This window comes from Perna viridis, chromosome 7 (assembly GCF_037379345.1).
Source record: "Perna viridis isolate PV_CMFRI_1.1 ecotype Kerala chromosome 7, ASM3737934v1, whole genome shotgun sequence".
Lineage (NCBI taxonomy): Eukaryota > Metazoa > Mollusca > Bivalvia > Mytilida > Mytilidae > Perna > Perna viridis.
This window is the reverse complement of record NC_142451.1, coordinates 41992805-42006696: the sequence shown is the minus strand read 5'-3', so window position 1 is coordinate 42006696 and position 13892 is coordinate 41992805. Positions and strand designations below refer to the sequence as shown.

The following is a 13892-nucleotide window of genomic DNA, read 5'->3' as shown; positions in this document are numbered from 1 at the left end:
GTATCAGGGCTTTTATCTAACACTTCCAAAGTCATAAAGGAAAGAACGAACGAATGCTGTCAATCAAAGTAAAACTACAAACATTGCGCCGTGAAATTGATAACCATTTAGACCATCTCGAACACCCTCATGTCGACGAAATTGAAAACATGCAGATGATTTTAAAACCGAAGTACACAATAAATATCCAGAAATTATTGTCTGTAGTAAATGACATCAAGCAAATAGAATCCGTTATTGACTACTTAAAATCACATGGGTCTGATTTGCAGGTATTTTTAGGTACCCATCAGCTCAACCAGACAATATTTCAGAAAATTCAGTCATTTCAGAAAGATGTAAAATACTTTCCCAACCCAAGCATTAACTTTAAAATTTTAAAATCAACCAGACAATATTCCAGAAAATTCAGTCATTTCAGAAAGATGTAAAATACTTTCCCAACCCAAGCATTAACTTTAAAATTTTAAAATAAACCCGGCTATCGAAAAGTTTTTATATCAAGTACAATCGATTGGAGATGTAGAAGTCACAGAGACACTGATAAACACACAACTTGACAATATAAAGGTCGACAATGCACAAGTTGAAAATGTTCCAAAATCCATCCAAAATATGTCAAATTATTTGACAATGTCTGGTTGTCCGTTACAGGATGCGAAATTTCTAAAGACGGACTTTTTACGTGTATCAATGACTACTTGCAAGAACTTTCAGAATACAAAACAGATGGCCAATTTGTTCGTCACATTCCTACATCAGATCCACCTTACGATGTAACTATCATAGACACTGCCCGTATTGCTGTTACATGTGGGGAAAAATCATACTTGCAGATAATTAATACAACTTCACAGAGAGTTAGAACAAAGAAAAAGTTAAATGGGGGTTGTTATTGTGTTTCCTACCAAGAAGGGAGACTCTATGTCATTGTCGAGACGAAGGGCATAGTAGTTATTGACTTGTCAGGGAAAGTTGTAGATAAAATTAAATTTTTTGGGGGGTTGTGAGTTAAACCATTTAGGAATCGCACACCAAAAGAGGGACCAGAAACAAGCATTTTCATGATGATTGAATTTTCAATTTTATAAGTCTTGGGATGTAATGGAATTTAATCTCGTATACTATAAGCTATAGAGACCGTCTATGGTTATTTAGATAGTAAGTAGGTTATGTTAAAGGATACGACGTTAGATCTTATGGCTGTACATATAATCATAGACGGTCATCTGGGAGCTTTCAAAATGTTTGTACTAGATGACTACGAAATAAAAAAAGTATTTTCATTTTGTCGAACTATTTTTTATCAGAGGTTTATAGAAGTAATTTGGTTATTAATGATAAGACGATATTAAGTTAAAGAAATCAAGGAAACCATTATTCTAGCAGAAATTAGAAGAATGTAATTCAGGGACACAGACCAGTCATGGAAGACAGACACACATAACAAAGAACATAAAATAACCAAAATTATACGTACGAAGTAACAAAGGTAAATGAGCAACTCGGACTCCACTAAAAACTGCGAGCATGGACTAGATGCACCGGTGGGGTAAGTTTCCTCTGCATGCTTTTCTAGAAACACCCACCGAGTTGTTAAGCCTCGCTCTTCTGTTACTTTCCAATGTGTTCATTCTTGTATACACCACTTTTGTCGCAAAAAAAAGCACCGTCCCTTACAACAAATATTTGACCTTGTAAAGGATACACATTTGGAGGACTGAAGAAAACAAGTCAGTGTAGTTTTTGCAGAGCTCAAGTGCCAATCTAAGTAAGAATAATGCAAATTCTGTAATTATTATATTTTATACCCCCCCCCCCAATATATTTATATAAAAATATTGTTGGTTTCTTGGTCATTATGATGAAATGTTTCATCATTCATTCCAATGCTTTCTATTGTATATTAGTCTCATTTACAGATTTATCTTCCTTTATTTTGAATTCTACAGTACCTTCAATTTAACTTTTATCTCCTGTTAACATGGGTAATATGAAAATCTACATTTTATTTTCTGTTTTAATTACTTAAGCGTTTGAAACAAAATATTAAATAAAAAAATATGTAGGCTTTCCAACCATGTATCACATTTTGCATGATTCTCAGCTGGAGTGTTACTTGAAATGATGGGATTATGCAATGAAGAAAATACATGCAAGTCATAAATATGATTTGTCGCAAACATGTATCAATCATTCTATTAGGACTACAGTATCAATAAAGGACTTCATTGTAACGAAAACAATTTTAAAAAAGTAAATAATAATTTTGCCGAAAAAAATAGCTTTCTCGTCATAGAGCAATATTATAACAGATAGACGGAAATATTACAGGACACACATATATTTAAGATGAAAGAATGTCGACTATCAAGACAATTATTAATAAATATTAATTTTTGCATATTTTTCTATGTTTGACTTGTAAAAGTTAAACTAAAAATACAGCTGGTCCAAGACAAATCCAAATTTTACAATTTGGTTCGCTCTTTTATCGGTCCTAACTATAATAAAACATGGTGTATATAGAAACTACTAACGGTTTATAATAAACAATATAAATCTAAGTATATTGTTTATTTAACCATTTGTTTGTTTAATATATGTGGTGACTCACCAGTGGCGGATTCAGGGTACAGAGGATACGTCTATCTAATTTTAATCTGATAAAAAGGATATTTTTACGGAAATTCTGGATTTGTCCGTACTTTTACTAAACTAAAACATAATGTTTCGATTGGCAGTTAGGGTTTTAGTATGCTCCCCCATAACTTGAAACCCTGGACCCGCTTTCTGTCTTTTATGAAGACGTTTGTTATACATTTTATTTTGTTACGGTCTGACTTCACTTACCTGCACTTCTATATTTATTATAACAGGATCCTTCGTTATAAAGAATAGTTCGCTTAGTCGCTAAATTGAGATGCCAGTTCGTTATACCGACTTGAAAAATTGACACACTGACGCAATCAAGCTTCGGAAGTACAATGACTATTAACGGAGAAAAAAAAATAATCGAAACAAAGAATAATTTCGAGTTTTTTTATGGAAACTAGATAAAACACAAAGAAATTATCAAGAAATGTAGTTAAAGGTGAAAATTTGGCGGCCTAAAGAGGCTTCTGTATAAAAAAATGCATGCATGAATCGTGACCTGTAACAGTCCACGGTTAGGCTCTCTAATTAAAAGAATAGCAACAAACAAACAACTTGAAAAAGTGTAAATTATCGACTCTTTTGGCTAATCATCGAAACGTAAAATGTCTGTCAATTGATTACCTATAATTAAAAATTAAAAAAATTAGCTATAATAAATTAATGAATGGAATGTTCGGTGATTTGTGTTGAACTATATCGAATGGATACATTACTTTTGTTATGTCTTTTGTATTACTTTCTGTTTATTCACATTTTTGGCTCCCGCCGCAACACGGAAATGGAACAAAGAAATACCGGCCTTCGTTTGTCCGGTCACAAATGTGGACTCCTCAGAAACCGCTTGACGGAGTTTGTTTAATTTTGTAAAATTGTTCGCAATTTTGATTCGACACATTTTACAGGAGTAATTGGACCTTTGCATTTCAACTTTTTTTTTTGCGGAGGCGACGGAAATACGGCTGCAAACTGCTTGTTAACAGTTTTTTTTCCGTTGAATTTACTATTTTTTTTTTTAATAAATTCGGGTAAATAATACAGTTGACAGAAAAATAGTTTTATTGCTTTTTGTTTCTGTAGATAATGAAACAGGCATGTATATCTTACGGATACACAAAAATGTTACCGACAGAAATTTAAAAAAATCTAATATTAATAGCCATCATATCCTTTACGTGCAAGTTTCTATAAGAATCAGGCAGTAGGTACAACATGGTATAAAAACCTACCATTTTAAAAATGTAATTTGACTACTTGTACCATCAGAATCAAGGAAAAAAGACATGAATTTCCATGTCATTTTAATAAATTGAATTATTATTTCATTGAAAAGCACTTTAAGTGAACATTTCAAGGGCAGATAACTCTGTCAAAAACCTCATTTTTCTGACATTCTACTGAAACATTTCTTAGCAAATCCAGTGATAAAGCGATCAAATAATAGTCTTACCAAATAGAGAAATCATCATTGTGTGAAATTATATTGTGAGATCGGTAGGGTATTGACATTCATGTTACTGTTTTTTTCCCCGTTTTGCCTGACGTACACTTAAATCTTACACTTTAAAATGGTTTTGGAATTACGGAATTATGTTTTATTTTCACTGCATGCACAAATTTAAATTAATAATGTTATATCTTCTTTTTTTTTGTCTTTTTTCGTATTATATCTCATAATGTCTCATTGCAATATATCGATCACTATTGTAAAGCACACGATGAAGCTTTATGTATTGCTTGCGTTCCGACAAGACATAAAACATGTACAGATATTATACCGATCGAAGACGCAGTACGAGGTTGTAAAGATTCCATTGCTCTTGTTGATTTAGAAGTAACAGTATCCGAGCTTTTATGTAACATTTCCAAAATCTTAAAGGAAAGAGAGCGTGTTGTCAATAATTATGATCAACAAAAAGGGTCAATCATAGTACAAATACGAACATTGCGCAGTGATCTGAATAACCATTTAGACCGTCTCGAACAGTCTCCTCAAAGAAATAGAATACAAACAGGCAATTTTAAAACCAAAGTACTCAAGAAATGTCCATAAATTGCAGTCTGTAGTAAATGACTTCAAAGAAGTAGAATATGCTATTCGTGATTTAAAAGCGCACGGATCTGATCTCCAGATATTTCTAGCAGCCCGTCAGCTCAACCAGAAAATGTTTCAGAAAATTCAGTCCTTTAAGAAAGATGCGAAAACTGTTCCCGATTCCAACATCAAATTTAAGATTAACCCAGTCATTAGAAAGTTTTTATCACAAGTACAATCGATTGGGAAGGTAGAGATTATTTAAACACCAATAGATATACACTTGGACGATATAAAGTTCGACCATGCTCAAGTACGTATCCAAAATGTACCTAAATCGAACAAAAATATATTGCTTCTGAAAATGGTCGAAATTAAGTATCTGACAGTATATCCTACTCAGTTACAGGTAGCACCATCTGTTCCGATGACAGACTTTTTATATGTGACTATAAAGACAGGCAAGGGGTTTTAGAGTACAAATTTGATGGCCAGTTTGTTCGTAATGTTTCCACACCTGATCAATCTTACGACGTCATTATCGTAGACACCGACAGTATTGATGTTACGTATGGTAGTAAATCATACGCGCAGATAATAAATACAACGAAGATAGAGTTAAAAGGGTATTGCTTTAACGTTTCTTACCAAGATGGGAGACTCTATGTCATTGTTGGTGAGAAAGGTATAGTGGTGATGACTTGTCAGGGAATATTCTGGATACAATTGATGTTAGTTCTGCTTGCTACCTGTCCACAACCATCGATAGATTATTATATACTGATAGTTACAAAAATACGGTCAACCGTATAAATATTGCGGGCCATAACATCTGGACGTTTCACTCCCCATCGATTGAAAGTCCCCAAGGGGTTTCAGTAGATAGTTATCAGAACGATTTTGTACTTGGAGGTATAACATTATTCAAGATGATAGGAAAGACAGTAAAACATTGCTCTGTGCTGATAATGCACTACACTCTCCAGGGGTGTACACTACGACAAGGACTCGCAGGTTCTGTGTCTTAGTTTTAAACCAGGACATATTGCTCTCTTTAAAGTACAGTATTAAACAGAATTATAAAAAAAGAAAATACATGCACTATGAAAAAAACATATTTGATTTTTATGCATGTAAAGTAAATTTTCTTTTGGTTTTTGTTTTGTTTATTCTATATTTCATTTTGTTTTTATGGATTGTTTTTAGTGATGTTTATTTTTAATAAAAAATGTTTGCGAATTTTGATGTCATTTTGTTTTGTACATTGTTTTAAGGAATGATTTTTGGGAAAATCACTTCTGGATTGATTTTATATATTTTTTTTATTTTTTTAAATAACAAGTTTAGCAGTAAGCATGTTTTTTTTTCTAATTTATCAAGGTACTTGATATTTTTTCAATGTAGTTGTTTTTACACGTCCAACCACCCCCCCAATCCTGCATTCGTATAATGATATCATGATGTCGTCGTCGACCGTGTTGTTTTCCAGTGTCCGTTGACAATTTTATTCCCAGACAGATTGAGCATAACCGTATAAGTCTTTATGCTTTGACACCATAATCTGCAATACAACCAAAGGAAAGCTGGTGTGATTTTTTTACGATTGTGACTTGAACCATTTAGAGTTAAGGGACCAGAAATAATTTGTTCTTGTTGTTTGAGCAATTACGTGACCAGAAATAAATGAAGCCACACCACCAAAGAAAGACTAGGATTGATTTGGGTGTTGTGGCTGTTACGCTTAGGAATGAGGGGCCGAAGATTGGCTTGAAACAAGCATTCGTGTTATATTTGTATTATATTGCGAACTATAACACTGTAGGAAGCCTAGGCTTGATAAAAGGGGCTACAATGGATGCGGGAACAAAAGAAATATGTGTTTTCCTGATGTAAACTAGGGGCCACTTCGATTATGCGTGTTTTTTTTTAATTTATATATGTGTCAAATATTTATTCGCCGTCGAAATATGGAGTTGTATAATTTATTAATACTGATTCCATACTTGCCCAAACTGTTCAGGGTTGGACATCTGTGGTCGCAACCAGCTGCGCCCCATGAGGTGTTTTATAAAATTTTGATAGGTATTGTGTATAACGAATTTGGATATGATGAATATGTCAGAGACAACAATCATATCGGGATGCGTATTTCTGGTCATGGCCACCCATGGGTCTTGATTCTAGCATTTATCAATAATGCTGAAACAATTGTCTTACCTTCGATATATCGGAAAATATTAAATATTTTGAAAATGAGATAACTGATTGTAAGTATAAATAAGTTTATATATGCATGACATCACAAGTACTACCTCTTTTGGGGAAAACAATTTGTCACGAAGTGAAGGCCAGTGACCATGGGATTAAATGATATTTTTTTCAATTTAAAATAATTGAAAGATATCTATTTTAGTACTTCATAATATGCCAGTTCATTTTTTACATATCAGATTTTTTTACAACGCTTGAAACAGTGGTGTGTGCTTAGGTCAAAATTTAGCATATTAGCCATGAAAATAGCAAAAAATGCCGCAGTACCCTATGCTTTGAGAGTTGCAAATGATAACTTGGCTTATGAACATTAAAGATTAATACGTAAAACTTCTTGATTTCTAAAAGTTTATTCACAAAGGGCATAACTAAAAACATGGATTTGCATTAAAAACAATTAGACTTTCTTTACTGAATTTACTTCTGTAATGGGTACAATTTTTGTTCTTCGTTTGTCTACCACTTTTTCAGTATTCTAATGTGTTCATATTTGATTCTGTAATCATGTCTTAAGTTTCAGTTTCTGAACGTATCAAGCAAAATGAGTAAAAATTCAAAACCCCACCGCTCAAACAATATAATTTTACTTAAGAATAATTTCTCTATTAAAAAAGACCACAATTTGATCACTGCATCACAGGATTTTTTTTTCAATAGAATGTTAGAAAAAATGTGGATTCTGATAGAGTAATCTGCCCTTGGCTCATTTCAAGTGAATTTCAATGAAATTATAACCATTTACCAAAAAGATATGGAAAATTTCGAATTTTTTCCTTGATTTTGATGGTGCAAATAATCGAAATACACTTCAAATTTTTTTTTTTCATACCATGTTTTATCTACTGCCTAATTCTTACAGAGACTGACACTTAACACATACAAGCACATTATTAACATAAGTATAATTTTTGGACTTCCTTATTTCATATATATGGAAAAAGTTATCTATGAAGTTACATAAAACAGTAATCGAGGGAACCAAGATTCTAGCAAAAATCAAAAGAATGTCATCCATGGACAAAAACAAAACATGGAAAACAGACAAACACAACAAAGAAAATAAAATAACCTTAAATGATACACAAGTAACAAAATTAATTGAGCAACTCGGACTCCACAAAAAACTCGGAGCATGGACCAGGTGCATCGAAAGGGTAAGCGTCCTCTGCTTTTCTAGAAACACATGTGGAGTTGCTCATAAAAAGTCAAGACCAGGGTACACGAAAGAGGAAAGGAATGACACGTTGAAAAAAATCAGTTTTCTTGGAGCAGATAGATACATCATAACGATCCACGAGTTCACGATGACGACCATAAAACTTCTGTAGAGTTGACTTAAATCAACAATTTGTTAGGTCTTATTTTACAGAAAAGCAGCAATTTAGATGTAAAGAAAAGCAACAACAGGGGACAAGCGTTATCCATTCCGCCCCGACTCATCATCTTCATGAAGAAATTCAGGTATCTTTATTCTTAATTTGTCGTCGAAGATAGTTCAGTATAAAACTATCAAAACCTACTTTTACGGTTCTTTTGATAATTTGTTGCGATTTTCATAGACATAATTTATCAAACACTGCTAAAAATGGGATTTCCAGTCCTATAAATTCAACTCTACAAACAAAAACGTCCCAAATGTGGTATCATTCGATAGAAAATTTAATTTTCTACATCATGAAATCAAGAAATGTTTTCTTGTAAGAATTTTCCTAGAAAATTAAAAAATATTGCATTTACCCATAGAAAACAAATGCTTATTCATAGCATACCAATTCTGTAAAAATGTCACATTTTTGTCATTTATAATAAAGATACCTACGTATCCGACATATTGTTCAAATCAAGTGTTTTTTGGTTGTTTAGGAATTACAGTTATCATATAATTGTAAAAAAAGGGAATTTTCATAATTTAAGATTTTCTTCTATTTCACATAACTTTTATCTAAATACAGTAAGTAATTCAAACAAGATTTTATATGACACAATACGTTTATATACAAGAAGTCATGGAATATAATATCGGGAACATAAAACAAAACACACAATCAAAAAATGATCATAATAAACAAACAAACAAACAAACAAAAACAAATAAAGACTAAACAAAAAGGGGGGTTAATACTGTTTTAGTAATTTTCGACTGGCCATGTTGACAGACACAAATTGATCATTTAAAGTTCTTTTTTCAAGAATTTAACAAATAAATTGTAATTCATTTTTTCATGTAACCCTGGCTCGCTTAGTCTTGGTACGGATATTATAGTAGCTGTCTATATCAATATATATATTCAATATCCCATGGAAAGGTCTAGATTTGGTAAGTCGCAGTCGTTTGCATCAGAACCAGATAACATCTGACTCTACCAAAAATCACAGTCCCATTAAAAAACGACCGACAGAATGGGCTCAAACAAATACTTTGTAAATGAACATCAAGTTTGAAAGTACACCTTTATTCATATACGGATTTGGTGAAAGAGTAAACAAGGGAGCCAACATTCTAGCTGAAATCAAAAGAATGTAATCCAGGGACAACGTCCAGACATTGAAAACAGGCATTCACAACAAAAAACATAAAGTAACTAAAATAATACATACAAAGCAACAAAAGTAAATGAGCATTCCGTATCCACTAAAATAGACCAGGTGCACCGGTAGGGTAAGCGTCCAACACCAGTCTCATTATAAAAAAACATAGAAAGGTGCACGCTGGAAAGCACGGATAACCTCCATGGTATTTCCAAATAATGTAGCGGTTACTACTGTCAAGAGTGTTAGAAAGCCAAGGATATATGGACGAAATAAAAAAAAAACGAAATTAAAGCAAACAAAAAAAAAACAAAAACAAAAACAGAAACAAAAACAAAACAAATCAAAACAAAAAAAAAAAAAAACGATGAAATTAATGGTAAAGTGCAAGGCCATCTTATTACTCTTATAACATGCTCTAACCCAGTGTATTCGTCATAGAGCTAAGCAGGTAAATATGTTTTGTTTAAAGACGATCGGTAGTGTGGTATATTGGTATTCATACTTCAACTTTAAACTTTAAAGTGTCAATTGTGAATGGAATGCTTTCGCATAATTTCAAGATTTTAAGGCTAAGTTTTAAAAAATACAACAGTACATCAACTGTGTCAAAAATTTTCATTCTTTTGATTTACGCTAGGATCATGGTTTCCTCTTATTACTCTTTCAGAATATAATCACAACCGAAGGTCAAAGCAAAAAAGAAAAAAAATAAATAATAAAATAAAAATAACAACACAAGAATGCAGTTCAATTCTTTCAACTCAAAATAGTCTTTGCTCCTCTACGTCCCAGTGGTCCTTTTCACAAAAATCGTAAGAGTAAAATTAGTCGTAAATTATGACGTCAAAATACTTTTATTTACTATGACGTCATAACTTACGACTAATTTTACACTTTCGATTTTTTTTGTGAAAAGGACCACTGCTTCGTGAGCAAAACTGTTACTAAGCCCTCGTCCTCAATAACTTCATACATATACAATTTTGAAGGGTTATCATTGTTATAGGTCTCCTTCTCTTTCGATTGTGTGTACGACTACTCTTCTTTAGGAACTGAAAATTCATGACAATAAAAATGGTTGATAAGGTTTGGACGAAGAGGGGATGTAGATTGATATAGATTTATGAAGATGCCTGTGAAAAATCAACGAGCTAAACACAATAAAATATGGATTTTTTTAATGGTCATAAGAATCTAGCACATTTATCACAACCGTCTCATCTTTTTACTACTTACTACAAAGTATTGTACTGTACTGTACTCAGTACGCTGCAGGCATTTTGATACGACCACAAAAAGCTTTTATTATTATTTTTTTAATTTTAAAAAAATTGTAATTTTTCAACGTTGTCATGTGTCTGGAGGAAATTGGGTGAAATCGCTTTTTTGTACTTATAGGGCAGCTAAGAGAGTTGCTAGACGTGAGTGGCAAGCAAAACAGCCAGAAAGAATCAGGCAAACAAACAAAACACCAAAGAAAAAAAAAACCAAAACAACAACAAACAAAAAAAACCCCCCAAAAAACAACAACACTAACAACAAATAATAAAAAATAAGACTAAAAATATATTTATAAATTCTATGATTAAAAACATCATCGCTTTCTTTTCCAAAATTTGTTTTCTATTGTATCATGTCATATATGTATTACTCGTTTTCTATTTATATCAGAATCATTGTTAATTGTATACAATTCAATCTATCAAAAAGTAGGGTATAAAACTGCTAAATCACCGTGAAGGAAGCTACAATTTTTTAACCATACACGAGGAAAGGGATAAGATGAGTTAATTACATTTGGTTAATTAGATTTTAATTGCGAAAGAAAACGACGCATTTTTCCTGTAAAATTGAAATTGAGTCTTTTTAAAGTGCTCATTTCCCGTGAAAGAGCCCACAAACTGTCATTTTAGTTCAAATAGCCGCAGGCGCAGTACACGTGCTTAACTCGTTTTTTACGTAGACGTCACTATTAATTATAAGTACTTGAAATGTTGCGCAACTTTATCTGTTGATTTTTACGCGGATTGGGAGAACATCTCATTATTTTCAGTTTCCAGCGTCAATACGTCTTTGCTTTTCCTCTTTTATCTAAATTAAGTATCGACAATTACCGAATCAAAGGCTACAACTCCTTTTATCTACATAGATATCAGCATTAAGATGGCTGTTTGCTTTGGTGATGCCTGGTGTAACTTCGCGTGCCAACATTGTCGTCTGCTTTCCGATATCTGACGTAAACAGAATTAAATAGTGGACACATGATCCTTATGTGATATGCCATTCTCGCTGTCATAATCACCACCGTCTCTATTTTTAGGAAGGAATATTTTTTTCACACTCAGCGAATCGAAAGGGGGTACATGTACCTAAACCACTTAAGTGTTATTTTTTAACACCGAACAAATACTCAAAATACTCGATATAGTTAAGTAGATAATCAAGCGTGTATGCACATTCGTATTTAACATTGTTTTCTCATCACAACTGAATATAATGTAGTTTTTTCTTGGAGGAAAAAGAATGGGCCTCGCATTAAGTCCATCTTTGGTAAGTCTCTTGAGAAGCCGCTGGTTATGCTACAAAAGGATATTAAATTTGAAAAAAGAGAACAGATGATTGACCTACTTATTTTATAAGAAAAAGAGCGATAACTCATTGTCTGCCATGACCATTCAGTTTTTCTATATCACTGTACTATAAGTAACGTTGCATTGCCTTTATCTTTATTCTGTCTCATCCAAAACATCAATATATCAAATACTTTTTATCGACATTTGCAGTATTACAAATTTCCAAATAGCTAAAACACAGATTTCATTCCTTGAACTAGTGCTGCACGTGTAAATCTTTTGGTTCTGAATTCGGCTTCCTATTTTGGTTCTTCTTGAATACAATTGAAATTTGGATTTAGATCGTCCTATGTGTTTGATTTTGGTGTTGTGATAAGAGATTGCTCCTTGAAACACGTGCACAGCTTGCCGAAATTTGTAACTTTCATGTAATTGATATTTTCGTATTTCATTTATTGACAACTTTTCAAGGTAGGTCAATATGTTGCATTATATAAATAACTGAATGACTGTCCCTTTTAAGGTGTAAATAGCTTTTTATTGTTTCCTAACACGAACACGAATAAATGTCCTTTCTTCTAAAAGATCAAGATGACTTGATATAAATTGAGAAATGTTTCGTATAGCACGATTCGTGGTGTATTTGTGTCGCTATTTTGTGAAGCATGAGCTCTTTATTCATATGTGTAACATCCACATCAAACAGTATCATTGATCTCTGTCGATAAGTTTGAAATGGCATAGGGTTTCATAAATACAACATTGCTATAGGCTAAACTGAATCTATAAATGAGATCTAAGACAGTAACAATTGTGAAAATTATATGTAATAATACGTGAAAAAAATTATATTAATATTTAATTGTTATTCAGTACAATATTTGTTATATTTAATACATTTAGGATGTATTGTAAACTTAAAGGTTGTTTCCTTTTCTACAATTTAGAAAGATTTTGCTTTTATACTAACTTCTTCTGTCATAAAGATTGCCAGCATAGCTTTAACAAATCGGCAAAATGTATCTTACAGATATACTGTACGTGTATGCCTATCATTACACCGGGTTTTTATCACAGACGGTATCAAGTTTGATTGAAAATTCACTTAAGCTTTTTTCAGTTTTTTCCTTATAATTGGTGTGTAAACCTCGTTTTTTCGAAGCATTTTTATTCTAGAACCGATTTGTTCACCGTGTAATTGTTTCTCTTACGTCTTTGTTCTACCCAGAACTTGACTTTTTAAGAGTTACTCGGTGTTCCTAAAAAGGCAAAGGACGCACACTCTACCGGTGCATCTGGTCCATGCATCCAATTTTTAGTCGCTCATTTACTTTTATTTTTGTACGTATTATTTGGTTATTTATGTTCTATGTTGTGTGTGTATCTGTTTCCTTGTCTAGTCTTTATCCCTTGATTACATTCTTTTTGATATCCGCTAGAATCTCTTGATTTCTCTTCCCTTTTATAAGTTGCTTTGGCCTCCCTATAAATTACAACTATTTGTACCTAACGTTAGAGGTCTTGATATATCTAAAAAAAACCAGACCAATTTTAAAACAGATTTTGTTGGTTTGATTTCTTTAAAGTAGTCACATTTGAAATAATATCACATAACTTGACCTTATTCAGAAGGGAAAGATTTTTCTAAATGGTCTCAATTTTGTTCGATAATTTCATGGTTACAAGCAGTATGTATTTATTTCAATTGATTTATTTATTGATTCCAATTTGTTAATGGTCATTTTATTGTAAAAATAATTTGTGTTATAATAGTTAAATCACATTTCCATTTGCATGCATCGATGGAAAAAACGAATTCCTCGGGA

The 13892-nt window shown here is 32.4% G+C and overlaps 1 pseudogene; it reads left to right on the top strand.

Moving 5' to 3' along the window:
• The first annotated feature begins 4348 nt into the window (after nt 1-4348).
• Nucleotides 4349-5761, top strand: LOC148612761 (uncharacterized; annotated as a pseudogene).
• The last annotated feature ends 8131 nt before the right edge of the window (nt 5762-13892 follow it).